The sequence below is a fragment of the Petaurus breviceps genome, unplaced genomic scaffold (assembly GCF_028583685.1).
Source record: "Petaurus breviceps papuanus isolate PSGF00001 unplaced genomic scaffold, PetGlider_PUasm1.0 184, whole genome shotgun sequence".
NCBI lineage: Eukaryota > Metazoa > Chordata > Mammalia > Diprotodontia > Petauridae > Petaurus > Petaurus breviceps.
In genome coordinates this window covers 13,648,366-13,662,295 of record NW_027185793.1, presented here as the reverse complement: position 1 = coordinate 13,662,295, position 13,930 = coordinate 13,648,366, and positions in this window count along the sequence as shown.

The following is a 13,930-nucleotide window of genomic DNA, read 5'->3' as shown; positions in this document are numbered from 1 at the left end:
GATAATTTAAAAATTATTGGACTACCTGAAAGCCATTATCAAAGTAAAAACCTAGAAATCATCCTCCAGGAAGTTCTCAAGGAAAAGTGCCCTGATGTTTTAGAACCAGAGGGCAAAATGGAGGTTGAAAGAATCCACCGATCACCTCCTGAAAAAGATCCCAAAAAGAAAACTCCTAGGAATATTATAGCCAGGTTCCAGAATTCCCAGATTAAGGAGAGAATATTTCAAGCAGCCAGGAAGAAACAATTTGAATATTGTGGAAATGCAATCAGGATAACCCAGGAACAGGCAGCTTCTACACTGAGGGATCAAAGGGCCTGGAATATGATATTCCAGAGGTCAAAGGAGCCAGGATTAAAACCAAGAGTCACTTACCCAGAAAAACTAAGTATCATGTTTCAGGGGAAAATATGGTCATTCAGCAGAACTGAGGCCTTTCAAGCATTCTTGCTGAAAAAAAAACAGAGTGGAATAAAATTTTGACATTCAGATATAAGAAGAGAGGAATGAGAAGGTAAACAGGGAAAAGAAATCATAAGGAATTTATTAGAGTTTAAATATTAACATTCCTAAATGGAAAAACAATAATTGTAACTTAGGGAACTTTTCTCAGTAGTTGAAGGGAATAGAAATATATATGTCTATAAATATGTCTATATATGAGGGTATATGGGCATATGAATCCATATGTGAATGTGTGTATATATGTTTACAGGTATACATAGATAGAGGGCAGAGGACCAATTTAACAGGAAAGCATGATACTTAAAAGATGAAATTAAGAGCTGAGAGATGAGAGGAGATGGGGAGAGACAGAATGGGGTAAACTATCTCATATAGAAAGGGCAAGGGAAAATGGTTACAATGGAGGGGAAGTATAGAAAGGCAAAATGGAATGGGTCAACCTTATTCCCATTGAATTTGGCTTGAGGAGGGAATGAAATACATACTAAATAGGGTATCTCACCCTCCAGGAGAGTGGGGGGGAGGGGATGAGAGGGGGGATGATGGAAGGAAGGGCAGGCTTGGGGGGAGGGAAGTTGGAAGCACCCTCTTTTGAAAAGGGCAAGATCAAAGTAGAGAACAGAACAAGTGGGAGGTGGAATAGGAGGGAGGGAAATATAGTTAGTCTTTTACAATATATGTTATTGTTTTGCATTAGCCACACATGTACAATCTATACTGAACTGCTTATCTTCCTAGTAAGGGTGGGTGACAAGGGAGAAAGGGAATGAATCTGGAATTCAAAGTTTTAAAATCAAATACTCAAATATATATATATATATATATGTGTGTGTGTGTGTGTGTGTGTGTATGTATGTGTATGTATATATACATACATATATGTGTATACATACATATATACTATTATTAACACTATTTTACATGTAATTGGGAAATAAGATATACAGGCACTGGGGCATAGAGATCCACTGGAAAAGTAGAAAGGGGTATGGGAGAAAATATGGGAGAGAGCAGATTGGAGGAGGGGATATCCTGTGGGACTGCTATTTTGGGGCTGTGGTTAGGGGAATAACGGGGAGAAAATTTTAACTCAAATCTGGCGGAAATGAGTGATGTAAATCAGAAGTTAATAAAGCATTTGAAAAAAAAAGCTTTCTTTTATAAATTTCCTTCCAGAATGCACCATGCTTTTTCATTTTACAAATGTAACAAATAATGAATAGATTGTTGGGGTCATTATTTCTTTGTTCTCCTTACTGATCTCATCTGACATTGCATGTCAGAATTTATGTCTTTGAAACCAAAACTCTAACTTTCTAAATGACTTTTGAAAACTATCCTGTAATGCCATCATACCATCTGGATTTGAGTGCTCTTTACGAATTTAGACACATCTAGGATTAGCCTCATGGTCAAGGACAGTGGTAGTTTATAAAATATTTATTTTCATCTAATTTAAACCAGGCAGTGTTTTTCCAAATGAAAATATAAAAATGATGAGAGCATGTTTTTGTTCAAAAGAAAACAATATTCAAATCCCATTGCATTAGAAAGTGTACTAACCTCAGATGTGAACAATTTATCCAAAACTAAGATGATGGGATTGGCTGGAAAAAAGTTCAGAATGTTTAAGTCACTGCACAGAGTACACTGTACATATATAAAAGGAAAATTGTTGAACTGTAAGTATGCAAACATGCACAGCAAAGTAAAATGGAGTGGCTCAGCGAGTAAGAGTACCAGCTCCAGTGTCGGGATGACCTGGAGATCGAATCCCGGGCTCAGATACTCAGCACCACACCCAGAAATAACTGATCATTTAACCTTGAGCAAGTTACTTAACCCCAATTGCTCTAAAAAAAAAAAAAAAGCAAAATGGAGTTGGGCAAGTGGAAATAGCAGAACTGGACTAGTTTGAGAATATTTACATACAGCCACATATTTTTATGTAAACAGTGGAAGAAGCTTCCCACACACCATTTCAAACATTGGCCTTTGCTCTTTCCTGTAGCATCCAGCAGGGATTGCTTATTTATTTGATTATCATTCGATATTTTGCCTTCACTCTGTCTATAAACTTTTTTAAATGGTATAGTGCCTTACTATAAATAGGAGCAACTTCGCTAGTGACAAAAAAAAATAGCACCAAGCTTTAAAAAAAAACCTGAATTTTAAAGTGGTAAAGAAAAAAAAAAAAAAGCTCTTCCCTTATTTCAAGCCAGGAACACTAAATTATAATTCCCTTGTAAATCCCTAACAATTTCCTCAGAGAGTAAATCTCATAACATCAGTTCTCTTGGTAAACATGCCTGCCAGAAATTGGCTGCCAAGAGTTTAGAGAATTGTGTGTGTGTGTGTGTGTGTGTGTGTGTGTGTGTCTCCCACAGAACAAATGGCTGCCAACTCTTATCATTTGAGAAGTACTGGAATGTTTTCAGTAGGCAGAGGGGCTTTTCCGCATGGGGGATGGGGGTAGGAGGAAGACATCTATTCAGGCCATAATTATGTTCTCACTAAGAAATAGCATTTGGTAAGAGGGAGTGGATCAAGGGTTTTCACTAAGCAATGGCTCATGAATAAATCTCTTTCATAAAAAAAAGACTAAAATGTAATTCAGGAGTTTTTTTTTTTCAAATAACTAATGAGCATACAGATTTAAAGGTAAAAATTGTATTATTACTTTCTAAACTGGAAACAAATTGTCAGTAGCATGTCATTTTCCCCAGAAATATTGGTAAAATACATTTTAATTAAAGTGTATCTTCTAGGGGAGGCCAGATGGCACAGTGAGTAAGAGCACTGGCCCCAGAGTCAGGAGACCTGGGTTTGGTTCTGGCCTCAGATACTTGACAGCCATACAAAAATAACTGGCCGTGTAACCTTGAGCAAGTTACTTAACCCCAATTGCTTTAAAAAAAAAAGTGTATCTTCTATTAGATAATCTTTCCTACAGATATTTCAACAGAACTGAAAAACTCATCTGAAAGACTTTTTCAGTAATAGATGTTTTTCCTCAGCAAATCAATGCTAATTGGGGTGGAAGGTGAGCATCTCTAGTGTATATAAGTACATTTGCATTGCTATCAATCTTTTCCAAGACTAGTGTTAAGAGAGGATGGCACTGATATAATAAAGTCCGTTTAATATATAGTAAATACTGCCATCACGTGGTAAAACAGTTCAAGACAGTAAGACTGGCAACTAAATTCTCAATCAAAAAAATGTGAAAATCTTGCATCAACTTCTTTTCATATGACAGAAAAATGTACTTGTAGAGAGAAGAGAATTTATTCTCCAGTTTGCCAGAACTTGAAAAACTGAAACATAATATTTTGAATCAAATCTGGGCAACAATATTTTATTTTGCTATTACAAAAATCTGAAAGTGCCTTTTCAAAGCTCAATTTAGTTATACATTTAAATACACACACATATAATATATATATATATACATACAGTTTTTAAAATTTGCTTTGGATGTATGGTTTTATTAGTAAAAAGAGAGGGGTGTATTAGATGCATTAGTATTAGAATAGAGATGAGGGGCCCTCCAAAGCAGTTTAGCAACTTATCTGCAACTTAGTCATGAAGAGTTCCCTAGAGCATTGACAGGTGATTTGCCCAGGGCTACACATCTTGTCTGTTAGAGGTTGGACTGGAACTAGATAATCCTAACTCCTTGATTGACCTGTTATTCATGAGGCTGCAATGTTTTTCAGTAGGCCCATGTTCTGAGAGACCAAGTTATGAATTCCTCAGACATTAACAAAAACAATAACAAAAGCTTGAAAGCAAATACTATTTAATTTTCTTTAGTATTTTCTGAATCAAATTATCATTAAAATGATAAGTCTATATTTCATAATTATGTGCTGTTAAATCTCATAATACTGAAAAATAATTGCATCATTTATTTATTTAAAGTATTACTTTATAGACAATTTTTAATTTTTTTCCATAATACAGTTCACACAACTAACTACCAAACTAAAGCTGTTATTTCATTTTATACATGAGAAAATAGTAACAGAGAATGTTAGGTTCATATTGAAAATATGCTTGACTCATATTGAAAAACTCTGAGTCACTTGCTAACCCCCAGCTAAGAGCTTGGCCTATTATCCTAGTGATAAACACTTATCCAAGAGCCAACACAATAAATTGTTATGAGGTAAGAGAAGTGAATCTAAGTAATTGCTGAGAAAAAGAGTTCAAAGTCACTGCTACACACACACACACACACACACACACACACACACACACACTGCCCTCCAGTTTATATAAGGGCAGGGTTGTATAAGAACTATGAATATTTAAATGCTTAGAATATTCGTGAAAAAAAAACTATCCTTTCACTTACTGAAGGTGAAATATGCTTTCTATCTGTAAGTAGCAAGATGATTTAAAATGATGCATATATATTTGTATAAATTCAATTACAAAGTGATCCTTAAAGAAATTTAAAAAAAAATCTTAGCTGGAGGAATATTCAGTTCTTATGGGGGAGTCAAAATAATTTAAAGTGACCATATTACCAAAGTTAATTGATAGTTGTAATGCTATACCAATCAATCAAACTATAAGAGATACTTTACATAACAATATAATAATGATAAAATTTATTTGGAGTAACAAAAGATCTAGAATATCAGGGGGAATAATGAAAAAATTCTACAGTGAAGAGAAGATATCACCTCCATATCTCAGATTCTAACGTAGCAGTCATCAAAATTCTTTGCAGTAAACTTGAAACCATAAATTAATTAGTAAGCACTCCTTATTTGATTAAAACAAATGTGAAAACTGGAAAGTAGTCTGGCAAATAAAATAATTGTTTTTAACCATCCTATGCCACAATAGACTCCCCCTTTGACCTGAAAATTATGGATAATACTATAAAAAAATCAAAAGAGAGACAAATCACACATCTTTGAAATATGCAAATAAGAAATTGTTCTTAACCAAACAAGTGAGAGAAATAACTGCAAAAGAAAAAACAGATAATTTTTATTTCATGAAACTGAAAAGCTTCTGCAGAACCAAAATTAATGCATAACAGGGGAAGCCATTGAATGAGGGGAAAAAATTCTTTGTATCAAATTTCTCTGATTTTTTTTGCATCCCAGATATATAGGCAAATAACATATCTGTCTATTAGTGTGTTTGTGTTTATCCAAAAGCCATTTCTTAATACATAACTGGTCAAAGAATATTAATGGACACATTTCAAAATAATTATGAGCTATTAGAAACATGAGAAAATGTCCTACATAACTAATAATCAGAAAAATATAAATCAAAATATCCCTCAGCTTTCAAAATACAACTTAGCAAATTGGCAATGATAACCAAAAAATGGGAATAGTCAATTTTGAAGGTGTTGTGGAAAGGCAGGCATACCAGCACACTAATGAATTATTGATATCAGTAAATCCATTTCAGAAAGCAATTTGGAATTAAGTAAATAAAGTGATTAAAAAGTCTGCTTTTGATTCAGAGTTTCATAGACACCAAAATATTTACAATATCACTTTTGTATAATATCAAATAATTAGAAACAAAGTAGATATCCATCGCTTAGGGAATATCTGAACAAGTTTTGATATATGGTTGTAATGGAACATTAATAAATAAAGAAAAGCATGAAAAGGTTTATATGATCTGATGTGGGGTAAACAGAACTAAGAAAATAATTTACACAATAACTACAACAATTTAAATTTTTTTAAAAATTCAAAAGTGAATGTTACAAAATCACAAACTGGAAACATGGCCCCAGAGATGAGAAATGAACAGGTTCATTCCATTCCTTTTACAAGAAAAAAAAGTCCATGAATGTGATATGGGATCTTGCATATATTTTTAGACATTTTCTAAATATTGATTAGTTTTGCTTTTTTCTTCTTATTCTTCCATTTTCTTTTTTGTTTAAAAGCTATTGCTTGGGGAGCCAATATGGCAGAAGAAAGTAAATGTCTGACCTGAAATCTCTCAATATTACCTCCAAAACACTTTGAAATAACTTCTTAAATCAAATTTTGGGGTGGCAGGGTCAAGAAAAGATCAGGGTGAGACATTTTTTACAGACTAAAGCAACTTAGGAAGTCTGAAAAAGATCTTTGTGACACGAGGATAGGAACTGGTCCAGAGTGCATGGGACAGTAGCACCACTGGTAGGGCTTGGAGGTAGTTGTGACAGTGGTGGAAGCAGATTCAAAGGTTCTCAGCTCAGAGACAGCAACAAAATCAGACAACTGGTCAGATATTACAGAAGATTCGTTGTTAATACTGGGTGCAGATCTGGGGCCGGTGGCAACATTATTACCTGTACGTAGTTCTGGCATAAAGTTTTAAGTTAGAGACAAGCACAAGGGAGAAGGGGCTTTAGTGACTGATCCAAGGTAGATAAGAGTTCTAGTATTTGCAGCTGCAAGGCAACAGGGAACATGGTGAGATTTCCAGGACCAAGAGGAATGCTAGCCCTTGTCTCTGCAGGGAAACTGGGGAAATGCCCCAGTTACAGAGGCAACAAGAGGATTTGTACTTGGGGAACTAAGGAAGAGGAGCCTTTCCAGGGTAAATACCAGAGTGGAGATCAGGAGAGCAGTAACCTCACCTCTCCACAAGTCACATCACCTTGGAAACACAAAAATGTTCAGACCCCCCCCCCCCAGAATTAGCTCTCAAGATAGCATCACAAAAGCCTGAAGTTTGTAATAGTGCCTTCTTACCCTAAAGTGAACAGAACCCAATTTTAACATAAAGTTCAAAGTCAAGAAATAGGTGAGTAAAATAAGCAAACAACAAAGAACCTCACCCTAAAAAGCTACTATGGTGTCAGGAAGACCAAGACACAAACTCAAAGGAAGATATTTATGTGAGAAAAGTTACAACCAAAGACTTGAAGAAAAATGTTGACTTGGATACAAGCCTAATGAGAATTAATGGAAGAATTGTAAAAATCAATAACAGAAGTAGAGGAAAAATGAGGGGAGGGGAATGAAAATTATGCAAGAAAATTATTGTTGTGAAGATAATTAGATAATATTAAAGCACTTAGAAAGTCTTAAAATGCTATGTAAATTGTAGCTATTAATATTGCTTTGCTGTTCAAGTCATAATGTGATCTAAAACTGCAGCCTACATGAACACACACACACACACACACACACACCATGCATCTTTTCATCACTCTTGACAGATGGCCATCAATTGGACCCATTAAAGAATTGGGGGAAGAGAGTACGATGTATTGCGTTTGAGAAATTGTGCAACATTTCTTTCAATGATCCCACAGAAGCTGTCGCCATAAAAGTCTGTCTTTTTAACTTCTAATATTCTCCCAATTATATTTTATTGTTGTGAATTCTGGAACCTGATCTCAGAAGAATCAAAATTGCCAATATCCCACTGCTTACCTAACATATATGTACTGATACGCTAAATAGATGGCTGTCCATTCAACTTCATTTCAAATCTGCACAATCTGTGTTTTGCACTTCAATGCAGTCATCTCATAAAATTGAGGGGAGAGAGGAAAGGAATAGGTTATCATGATCAAGTCCCCTCTATTTTATGATATTGAGCAGTTTAAGTGGCAAATAGCAGAGATAATAAGGTATCATGCATATTATAAATGGTTTGCTTTCTGGCTTTTGAGATTATTTTATATCTTGTGAATGATGTGAAATCTTAAGTTTATACCATTGGTTATTAATTCACAGATGCTAAGCAGTGTGAAACTAGGAGTAACCTAGTAACACTGCTTGTAAAGGAAGTATATAGAAGTGTTTATACTTACAGGAAATTTTTATTGCACTGTTTGAACCTAGACCTGTGTAGCTAAGAGACCAGACCTGTTGTTTGGTGACAATATTTTTCTTTTACTATTTTTTTTGGTAGGGGGAAAGGAAGGGCATTTGGGGTTAAGTGACTTGCCCAAAGTCACATGGCAAGTAAGTGTTAAGTGTCTGAGGCTGGATTTGAACTCAGGTCCTCCTGACTACAGGACCTGTACTTTATTCACTGAGCCACCTAGCTGCCCCAATTTTTTTTAATGCATAACTATATTGACCCCCAACACCTTTAAAGCATCCGAAGACTGAGGCAAGGAATGTGAGGAGTTTTCTTCTGCTATGTATCTTAAGCAATTCACAAAAGTGTCTCCTTATTGGTTCCTTGTTTCTTTGAAGCAGTCATTTCCTTTTTTATCTCTTCCCTCTGCTGGATAACTTAATGAACTTCTTTCTAAATTATTTAAGCTCTGTATTTATTCTCTGTTATAATTATTAATCAAAAATTACAGTGTCAGAAGTAGAAACTCAGATGGTTGACCTGAGGAACACAACCTGTCTAGATGAGATAAATCAGCACACAATGAACCCAGTAAGTAACATCAGGGTTCAGGCAGAATATGGTCCTTATCCTCGTTTGAACTCTATATACTAGAGGACAGTGTGACACCCTGACTTGGGGAACTACTTAGGGTAGGATTAAAACTAGCCTAACCACCCTTATTGACAAATTAGTAGCCCTCCTCAACCCAATCACCCAATAGTCCTGGGGTCAACATTGTTGTCTGTTACATTTGGCCATTAAACTTCTCACACATCTCTCTGTCTCGGTTTTTCTCTCTGTCTCCCTCTACTTCCCTCCTTTTCTTTCTTCTCTGTATTTCCCTCCACCCTCCTTTGACCATTAGAAATAAACCAGATACTGTGTCTATGACTGCATATTGGTGGAAGCTGCCCAGATATACTAAAGGTTATGGCACTGTGATCCAAAACACAAGCACAAAGGCCACTAGATGTAATATAATAATAATATAATAATAATAATATAATAATGTAATAATAATAATAATTCAGGAGGTGTAATATAATGCCAAGGAAAGGCAACTTCCCAAGGTTCAAAATACCAGCATAGGTGCTCTCCATTTTATTCAGTGACAAACCAAGAACAGAGAAGATCAAAACATGACATCATTCCAAATACAGCATTTACTAAGTGTGATTAAATAATCTCTAAGTACTATCCCACCCCAGGACCTTCCATTCATTCAATCAATTACAAAGTCCCTGTTCTAAATACTTCTCCACCCCTAGGCTATACCTTCATTTAGTCCACCACAAAGCCCCTCTTCTCAAATGGAGATTAGTTTCCAAACATAAGTAAAGTACATTCACTTGTTCAACCATAGAACACAAAAAAGGTCAAAAGTTCCCCACCCCTGGATCACAATTGAATCTACCCCAGAGGTACATCAAGTTTAAGCACAGCACTTAATACCCAAATGGAGGTCTTTTCTTCATCTTGATGCAAGGCAAGTTCTCAGCAATCTTAGTTCCTGGGGAGACAAGGCTTAGCAAGGCCACAAGATACATTGCCAGTCTTTTCATTAATTCATCCTCTGTCTGTAGAACAGTCCTAGAACCCCTGAAAACATTAGCAAAACCCTCTCCCAGGATTTCTGTAAACATACAACAAGAAAATCCTTCTTCAGGGCTTCTGAACCAACAGAAAGGTTCCCAGACCCCTGCAACAACAGCACTGTCCTTCACCAGTGGACAGTATTCACTCTGTCTGCAGGACAGTCTCAGAGCTTCTTAACCAAAAGCCAGGATCCAGGACTTCTTCAACAACAGAACTGTCTTTCACCAGTGGACAAATCTGGCAAAACAACATCAAAACAGACAGACAAAGTACCAGCAAAACAGCCATGTCTCCTCAGTCCTTGGCAGCTCAGGGGGCAGGTCTCAAAAGTCCAGGGTGATTCAAAGTGGCACTCAACAATTCTCTCTGTCTCTCTCTCTCTCTCTCTGCCTCCACGTGGATCCTGCTTCCAAAAAGTTCTTCTGCCTCTCTCTTGTCTCTCCAAATCTACTTCACCAGCTCCTCCCAGTTCAGGACTTTCTTTTCACATCAACAAGTCCATCCCACAGGTGGGATTAACAAGCTCTGGGTATTAACACAATCAGTTTGAAAACCAAGCCAATACAGGGGAATCTTTAATTGCCATTACTATCACAGGAGGGAACCTTTTGTCAGATATCTGTGTTGAGTATCATCTTGCCATAATATCATTTAGTTGATTGAGTATTCATGATGAAACAGTGGGTTGAAATCTGGTCTCACCCATGCACTTCAAAAAATCCCAGGTTAATGAGGGAAGGTTGAAATGTGTTTTAGTTAAATAAATTGTTGATTAGGATTGGACATTCAGGGGCCAAACATATCTCAACAACAAGGAATCTCTTTTTCTAGATGTTTACCTTCCCTGTGAGTTTCTCAGAAATCCTTTGGTCTTGTGTAGTGTTTAATGTTGTTTGCAGATTCTGCAACTTTGGAGATTTTTTTTAAAGCAATTGGTTTTAAGTAACTTGCTCAAGGTTACATGGCCAGTTATTATTTCTGGGTGTGGTGCTGAGTTTCTGAGCCCAGATTTGATCCAGGTCATCCCGACACTGGGGCCTGTGCTCTTACTCGCTGAGCCACCTGGCCGCCCCTAAGCAATTGGGGTTAAGTCACTTGCTCAAGGTTACATGGCCAGGTGTTTCTGGGTGGGTGCTAAGTGTCTGAGCCCGGGATTCGATCTCCAGGTCTTCTCAACACTGGGGCCTGTGCTCTTACTCGCTGTGCTACCTGGCTGCTCCAACTTTGGAGATTTTCAAGGTAAAAAAATTGTTGTAAAAAATGGCAAAAAAGGAACTTAGAATTCTGGAGAAAATTCATGAAGTTTCATACCTGAAACAGTTCTCCAAGATCTCTGTAATCTGATTTATAAACTCTTCTTTAGAAATTATGCTTATCTATGATTTCTAAATTCTTCTTCCAAAGAAATAGGGACTTGCTCCCACTTCTGACTTTCAGAGGGAGATAAGGTTGTAGGGTTTTTTTAAATGAAGATACTTTTTTAATCATTCATCTGTGGCCAGGTTGAGATTACATACATAAAGACATACAAGCAAACATTTCCATTCTTTCCAAAAAATGTTTTTTTCCTGGTTTGTAGAAGTTTATGGCACCAGAAACTAATTAGAAACTAAATTTGTAACGGAAATACAATATTTTTGTTGTAAATTTCCAAGTGATGGTTTGAAGATGTTCACAAATGCTAAAATATTTTTAAGGAGATGAGAATATCTGACTGTGTAATGTAATGCCAAGGAAAGGCAACTTCCCAAGGTTCAGAATACCAGCATAGGTGCTCTCCATTTTATTCAGTAACAAACCCAGAACAGAGAAGATCAAAACATGACATCATTCCAAATACAGCATTTACTAAGCGTGATTAAATAATCTCCAAGGACTACCCCACCCCAGGACCTTCCATTCATTCAATCAATTACAAAGTCCCTGTTCTAAATACTACTCCACCCCTAGGCTGTACCTTCATTTAGTCCACCACAAAGCCCCTCTTCTCAAATGGAGATTAGTTTCCAATCTAAGTAAAGTACATTCATTTGTTCAACCACAGAACACAAAAAAGGTCAAAAGTTACCCACCCCTGGATCAAAATTGAATCTACCCCAGAGGTACATCAAGTTTAAGCACAGCACTTAATACCCAAATGGAGGTCTTTTCTTCATCTTGACGGGAGGCAAGTTCTCAGCAATCTTAGTTCCTGGGGAGACGAGGCTTAGCAAGGCCACAAGATACATTGCCAGTCTCTTCATTGATTCATCCTCTGTCTGTAGAACAGTCCTAGAACCCCTGAACACATTAGCAAAGCCCTCTCCCAGGATTTCTGTAAACATACAACAAGAAAATCCTTCTTCAGGGCTTCTGAACCAACAGAAAGATTCCCAGACCCCTGCAACAACAGCACTGTCCTTCACCAGTGGACAGTATTCACTCTCTGTCTGCAGTACAGTCTCAGTAGCTCTGTGTAATGGAAATGCAAATTTAAAGATCTTCCCTGCCCCTAGGCTAAAGTGCACCTGAAGCCTGGGGTGGGAGGCTTGTTTTTCAGTAGATACTTCTTGATTGGCGATTGGCCGGTGAGTCAATAAGGTTGTTACATTCTCTGAGCCCGGAGAAGGCTATATAAGCCCTGATGTGTAGCTTTGTTTTGGGGACTCACTTTGAGAAGTGTTCTGTGATTTGATCTGAATTCTGGGAAACCGTTGTTGAAAGTCCCCCGGCTTTGAAAAACCCAGATGTGGAAACCCAGATGTTGACTGGGTATGGATGTAAATGGTTGGACAGTTTGGAAATGTGTCTACTTGATCTGTTTCTGTCTTGATAATTCTGCCTGTATGCTTTGAAGTTTGGGGTGCTGACCTTTTTCCCCTGAACAAGGTAAACGATATATGTCTGACTGATTAAAGTAAGCTTGTTAACCCATTTTGAGTTGCTTTCCTTTAACAAAGCAGATCCAAGAACCTGTATGGGCAGCAAACCCTGAGGACGTGCTTGGGGTGCTTGCTGCTACACTCTGAACCAAGAGAAAGGTTCCCAGACCCCTGCAACAACAGCACTGTCCTTCACCAGTGGACAGTATTCACTCTCTGTCTGCAGGACAGTCTCAGGAGCTCTTAGCCAACAGCCAGGTACCAATACCTCTGCAACAACAGGACTGTCTTTCACCAGTGGACAAATCTGGCAAAACAACATCAAAACAGACAGACAAAGTACCAGCAAAACAGCCATGTCTCCTCAGTCCTTGGCAGCTCAGGGGGCAGGTCTCAAAAGTCCAGGGCAATTCAAAGTGGCCCCAGCAATTCTCTCAGTCTCTCTCTACCTCCACGAGGTGCTGCTTCCAAAAAATTCTTCTGCCTCTCTCTTGTCTTTCCAAATCTACATCACCAGCTCCTCCCAGTTCAGGACTCTCTTTTTACATCAACAAGTCCATCCCACAGGTGGGATTAACAAGCTCTGGGTTTTAAACACAATCAATTTGAAAAACCAAGCCAATACAGGGGAATCTTTAAATGCCATTACTATCACAGACTGCCACCACAACTTGTTCGAACAGAGCAGTGAGTTCTATAAAGCTAATTATCCTTGAGAAATTGAGATCTTAAATGATACCATTTGTGATTGTAAATCCAGATTTGATTGAGTTTGTCCACATACTGAATTATAATCTGTCTTTTTAAAGTGAGATACATTTAATTAGAACAATTGCAAAATTTGACACTCTGTAGGTATTTGGCATGAAGGCAATATGCTTAGAAACTACAAGGAATAAGACTTCCTAGTGGTTTTGGAATCCAGTTAGTATAGAATGCCAACGTGAAAAATAGATGAAGCTATTTTCTATATGAGATGGATTGGAAAATCATTAAACCAAATTAATACTATTTGAATGGCAATAAGTTTTGGGTTATATTTTGAGAATATAAAATATTTTATGGTATTATTACACTTCAAATTTTTTTCATATTGTGGTTTTTGGAAAATCATTTTATAAGAAATGCTGTTAATTTGGAAAATGATGCCCAGAAGATAATGCAGTTGT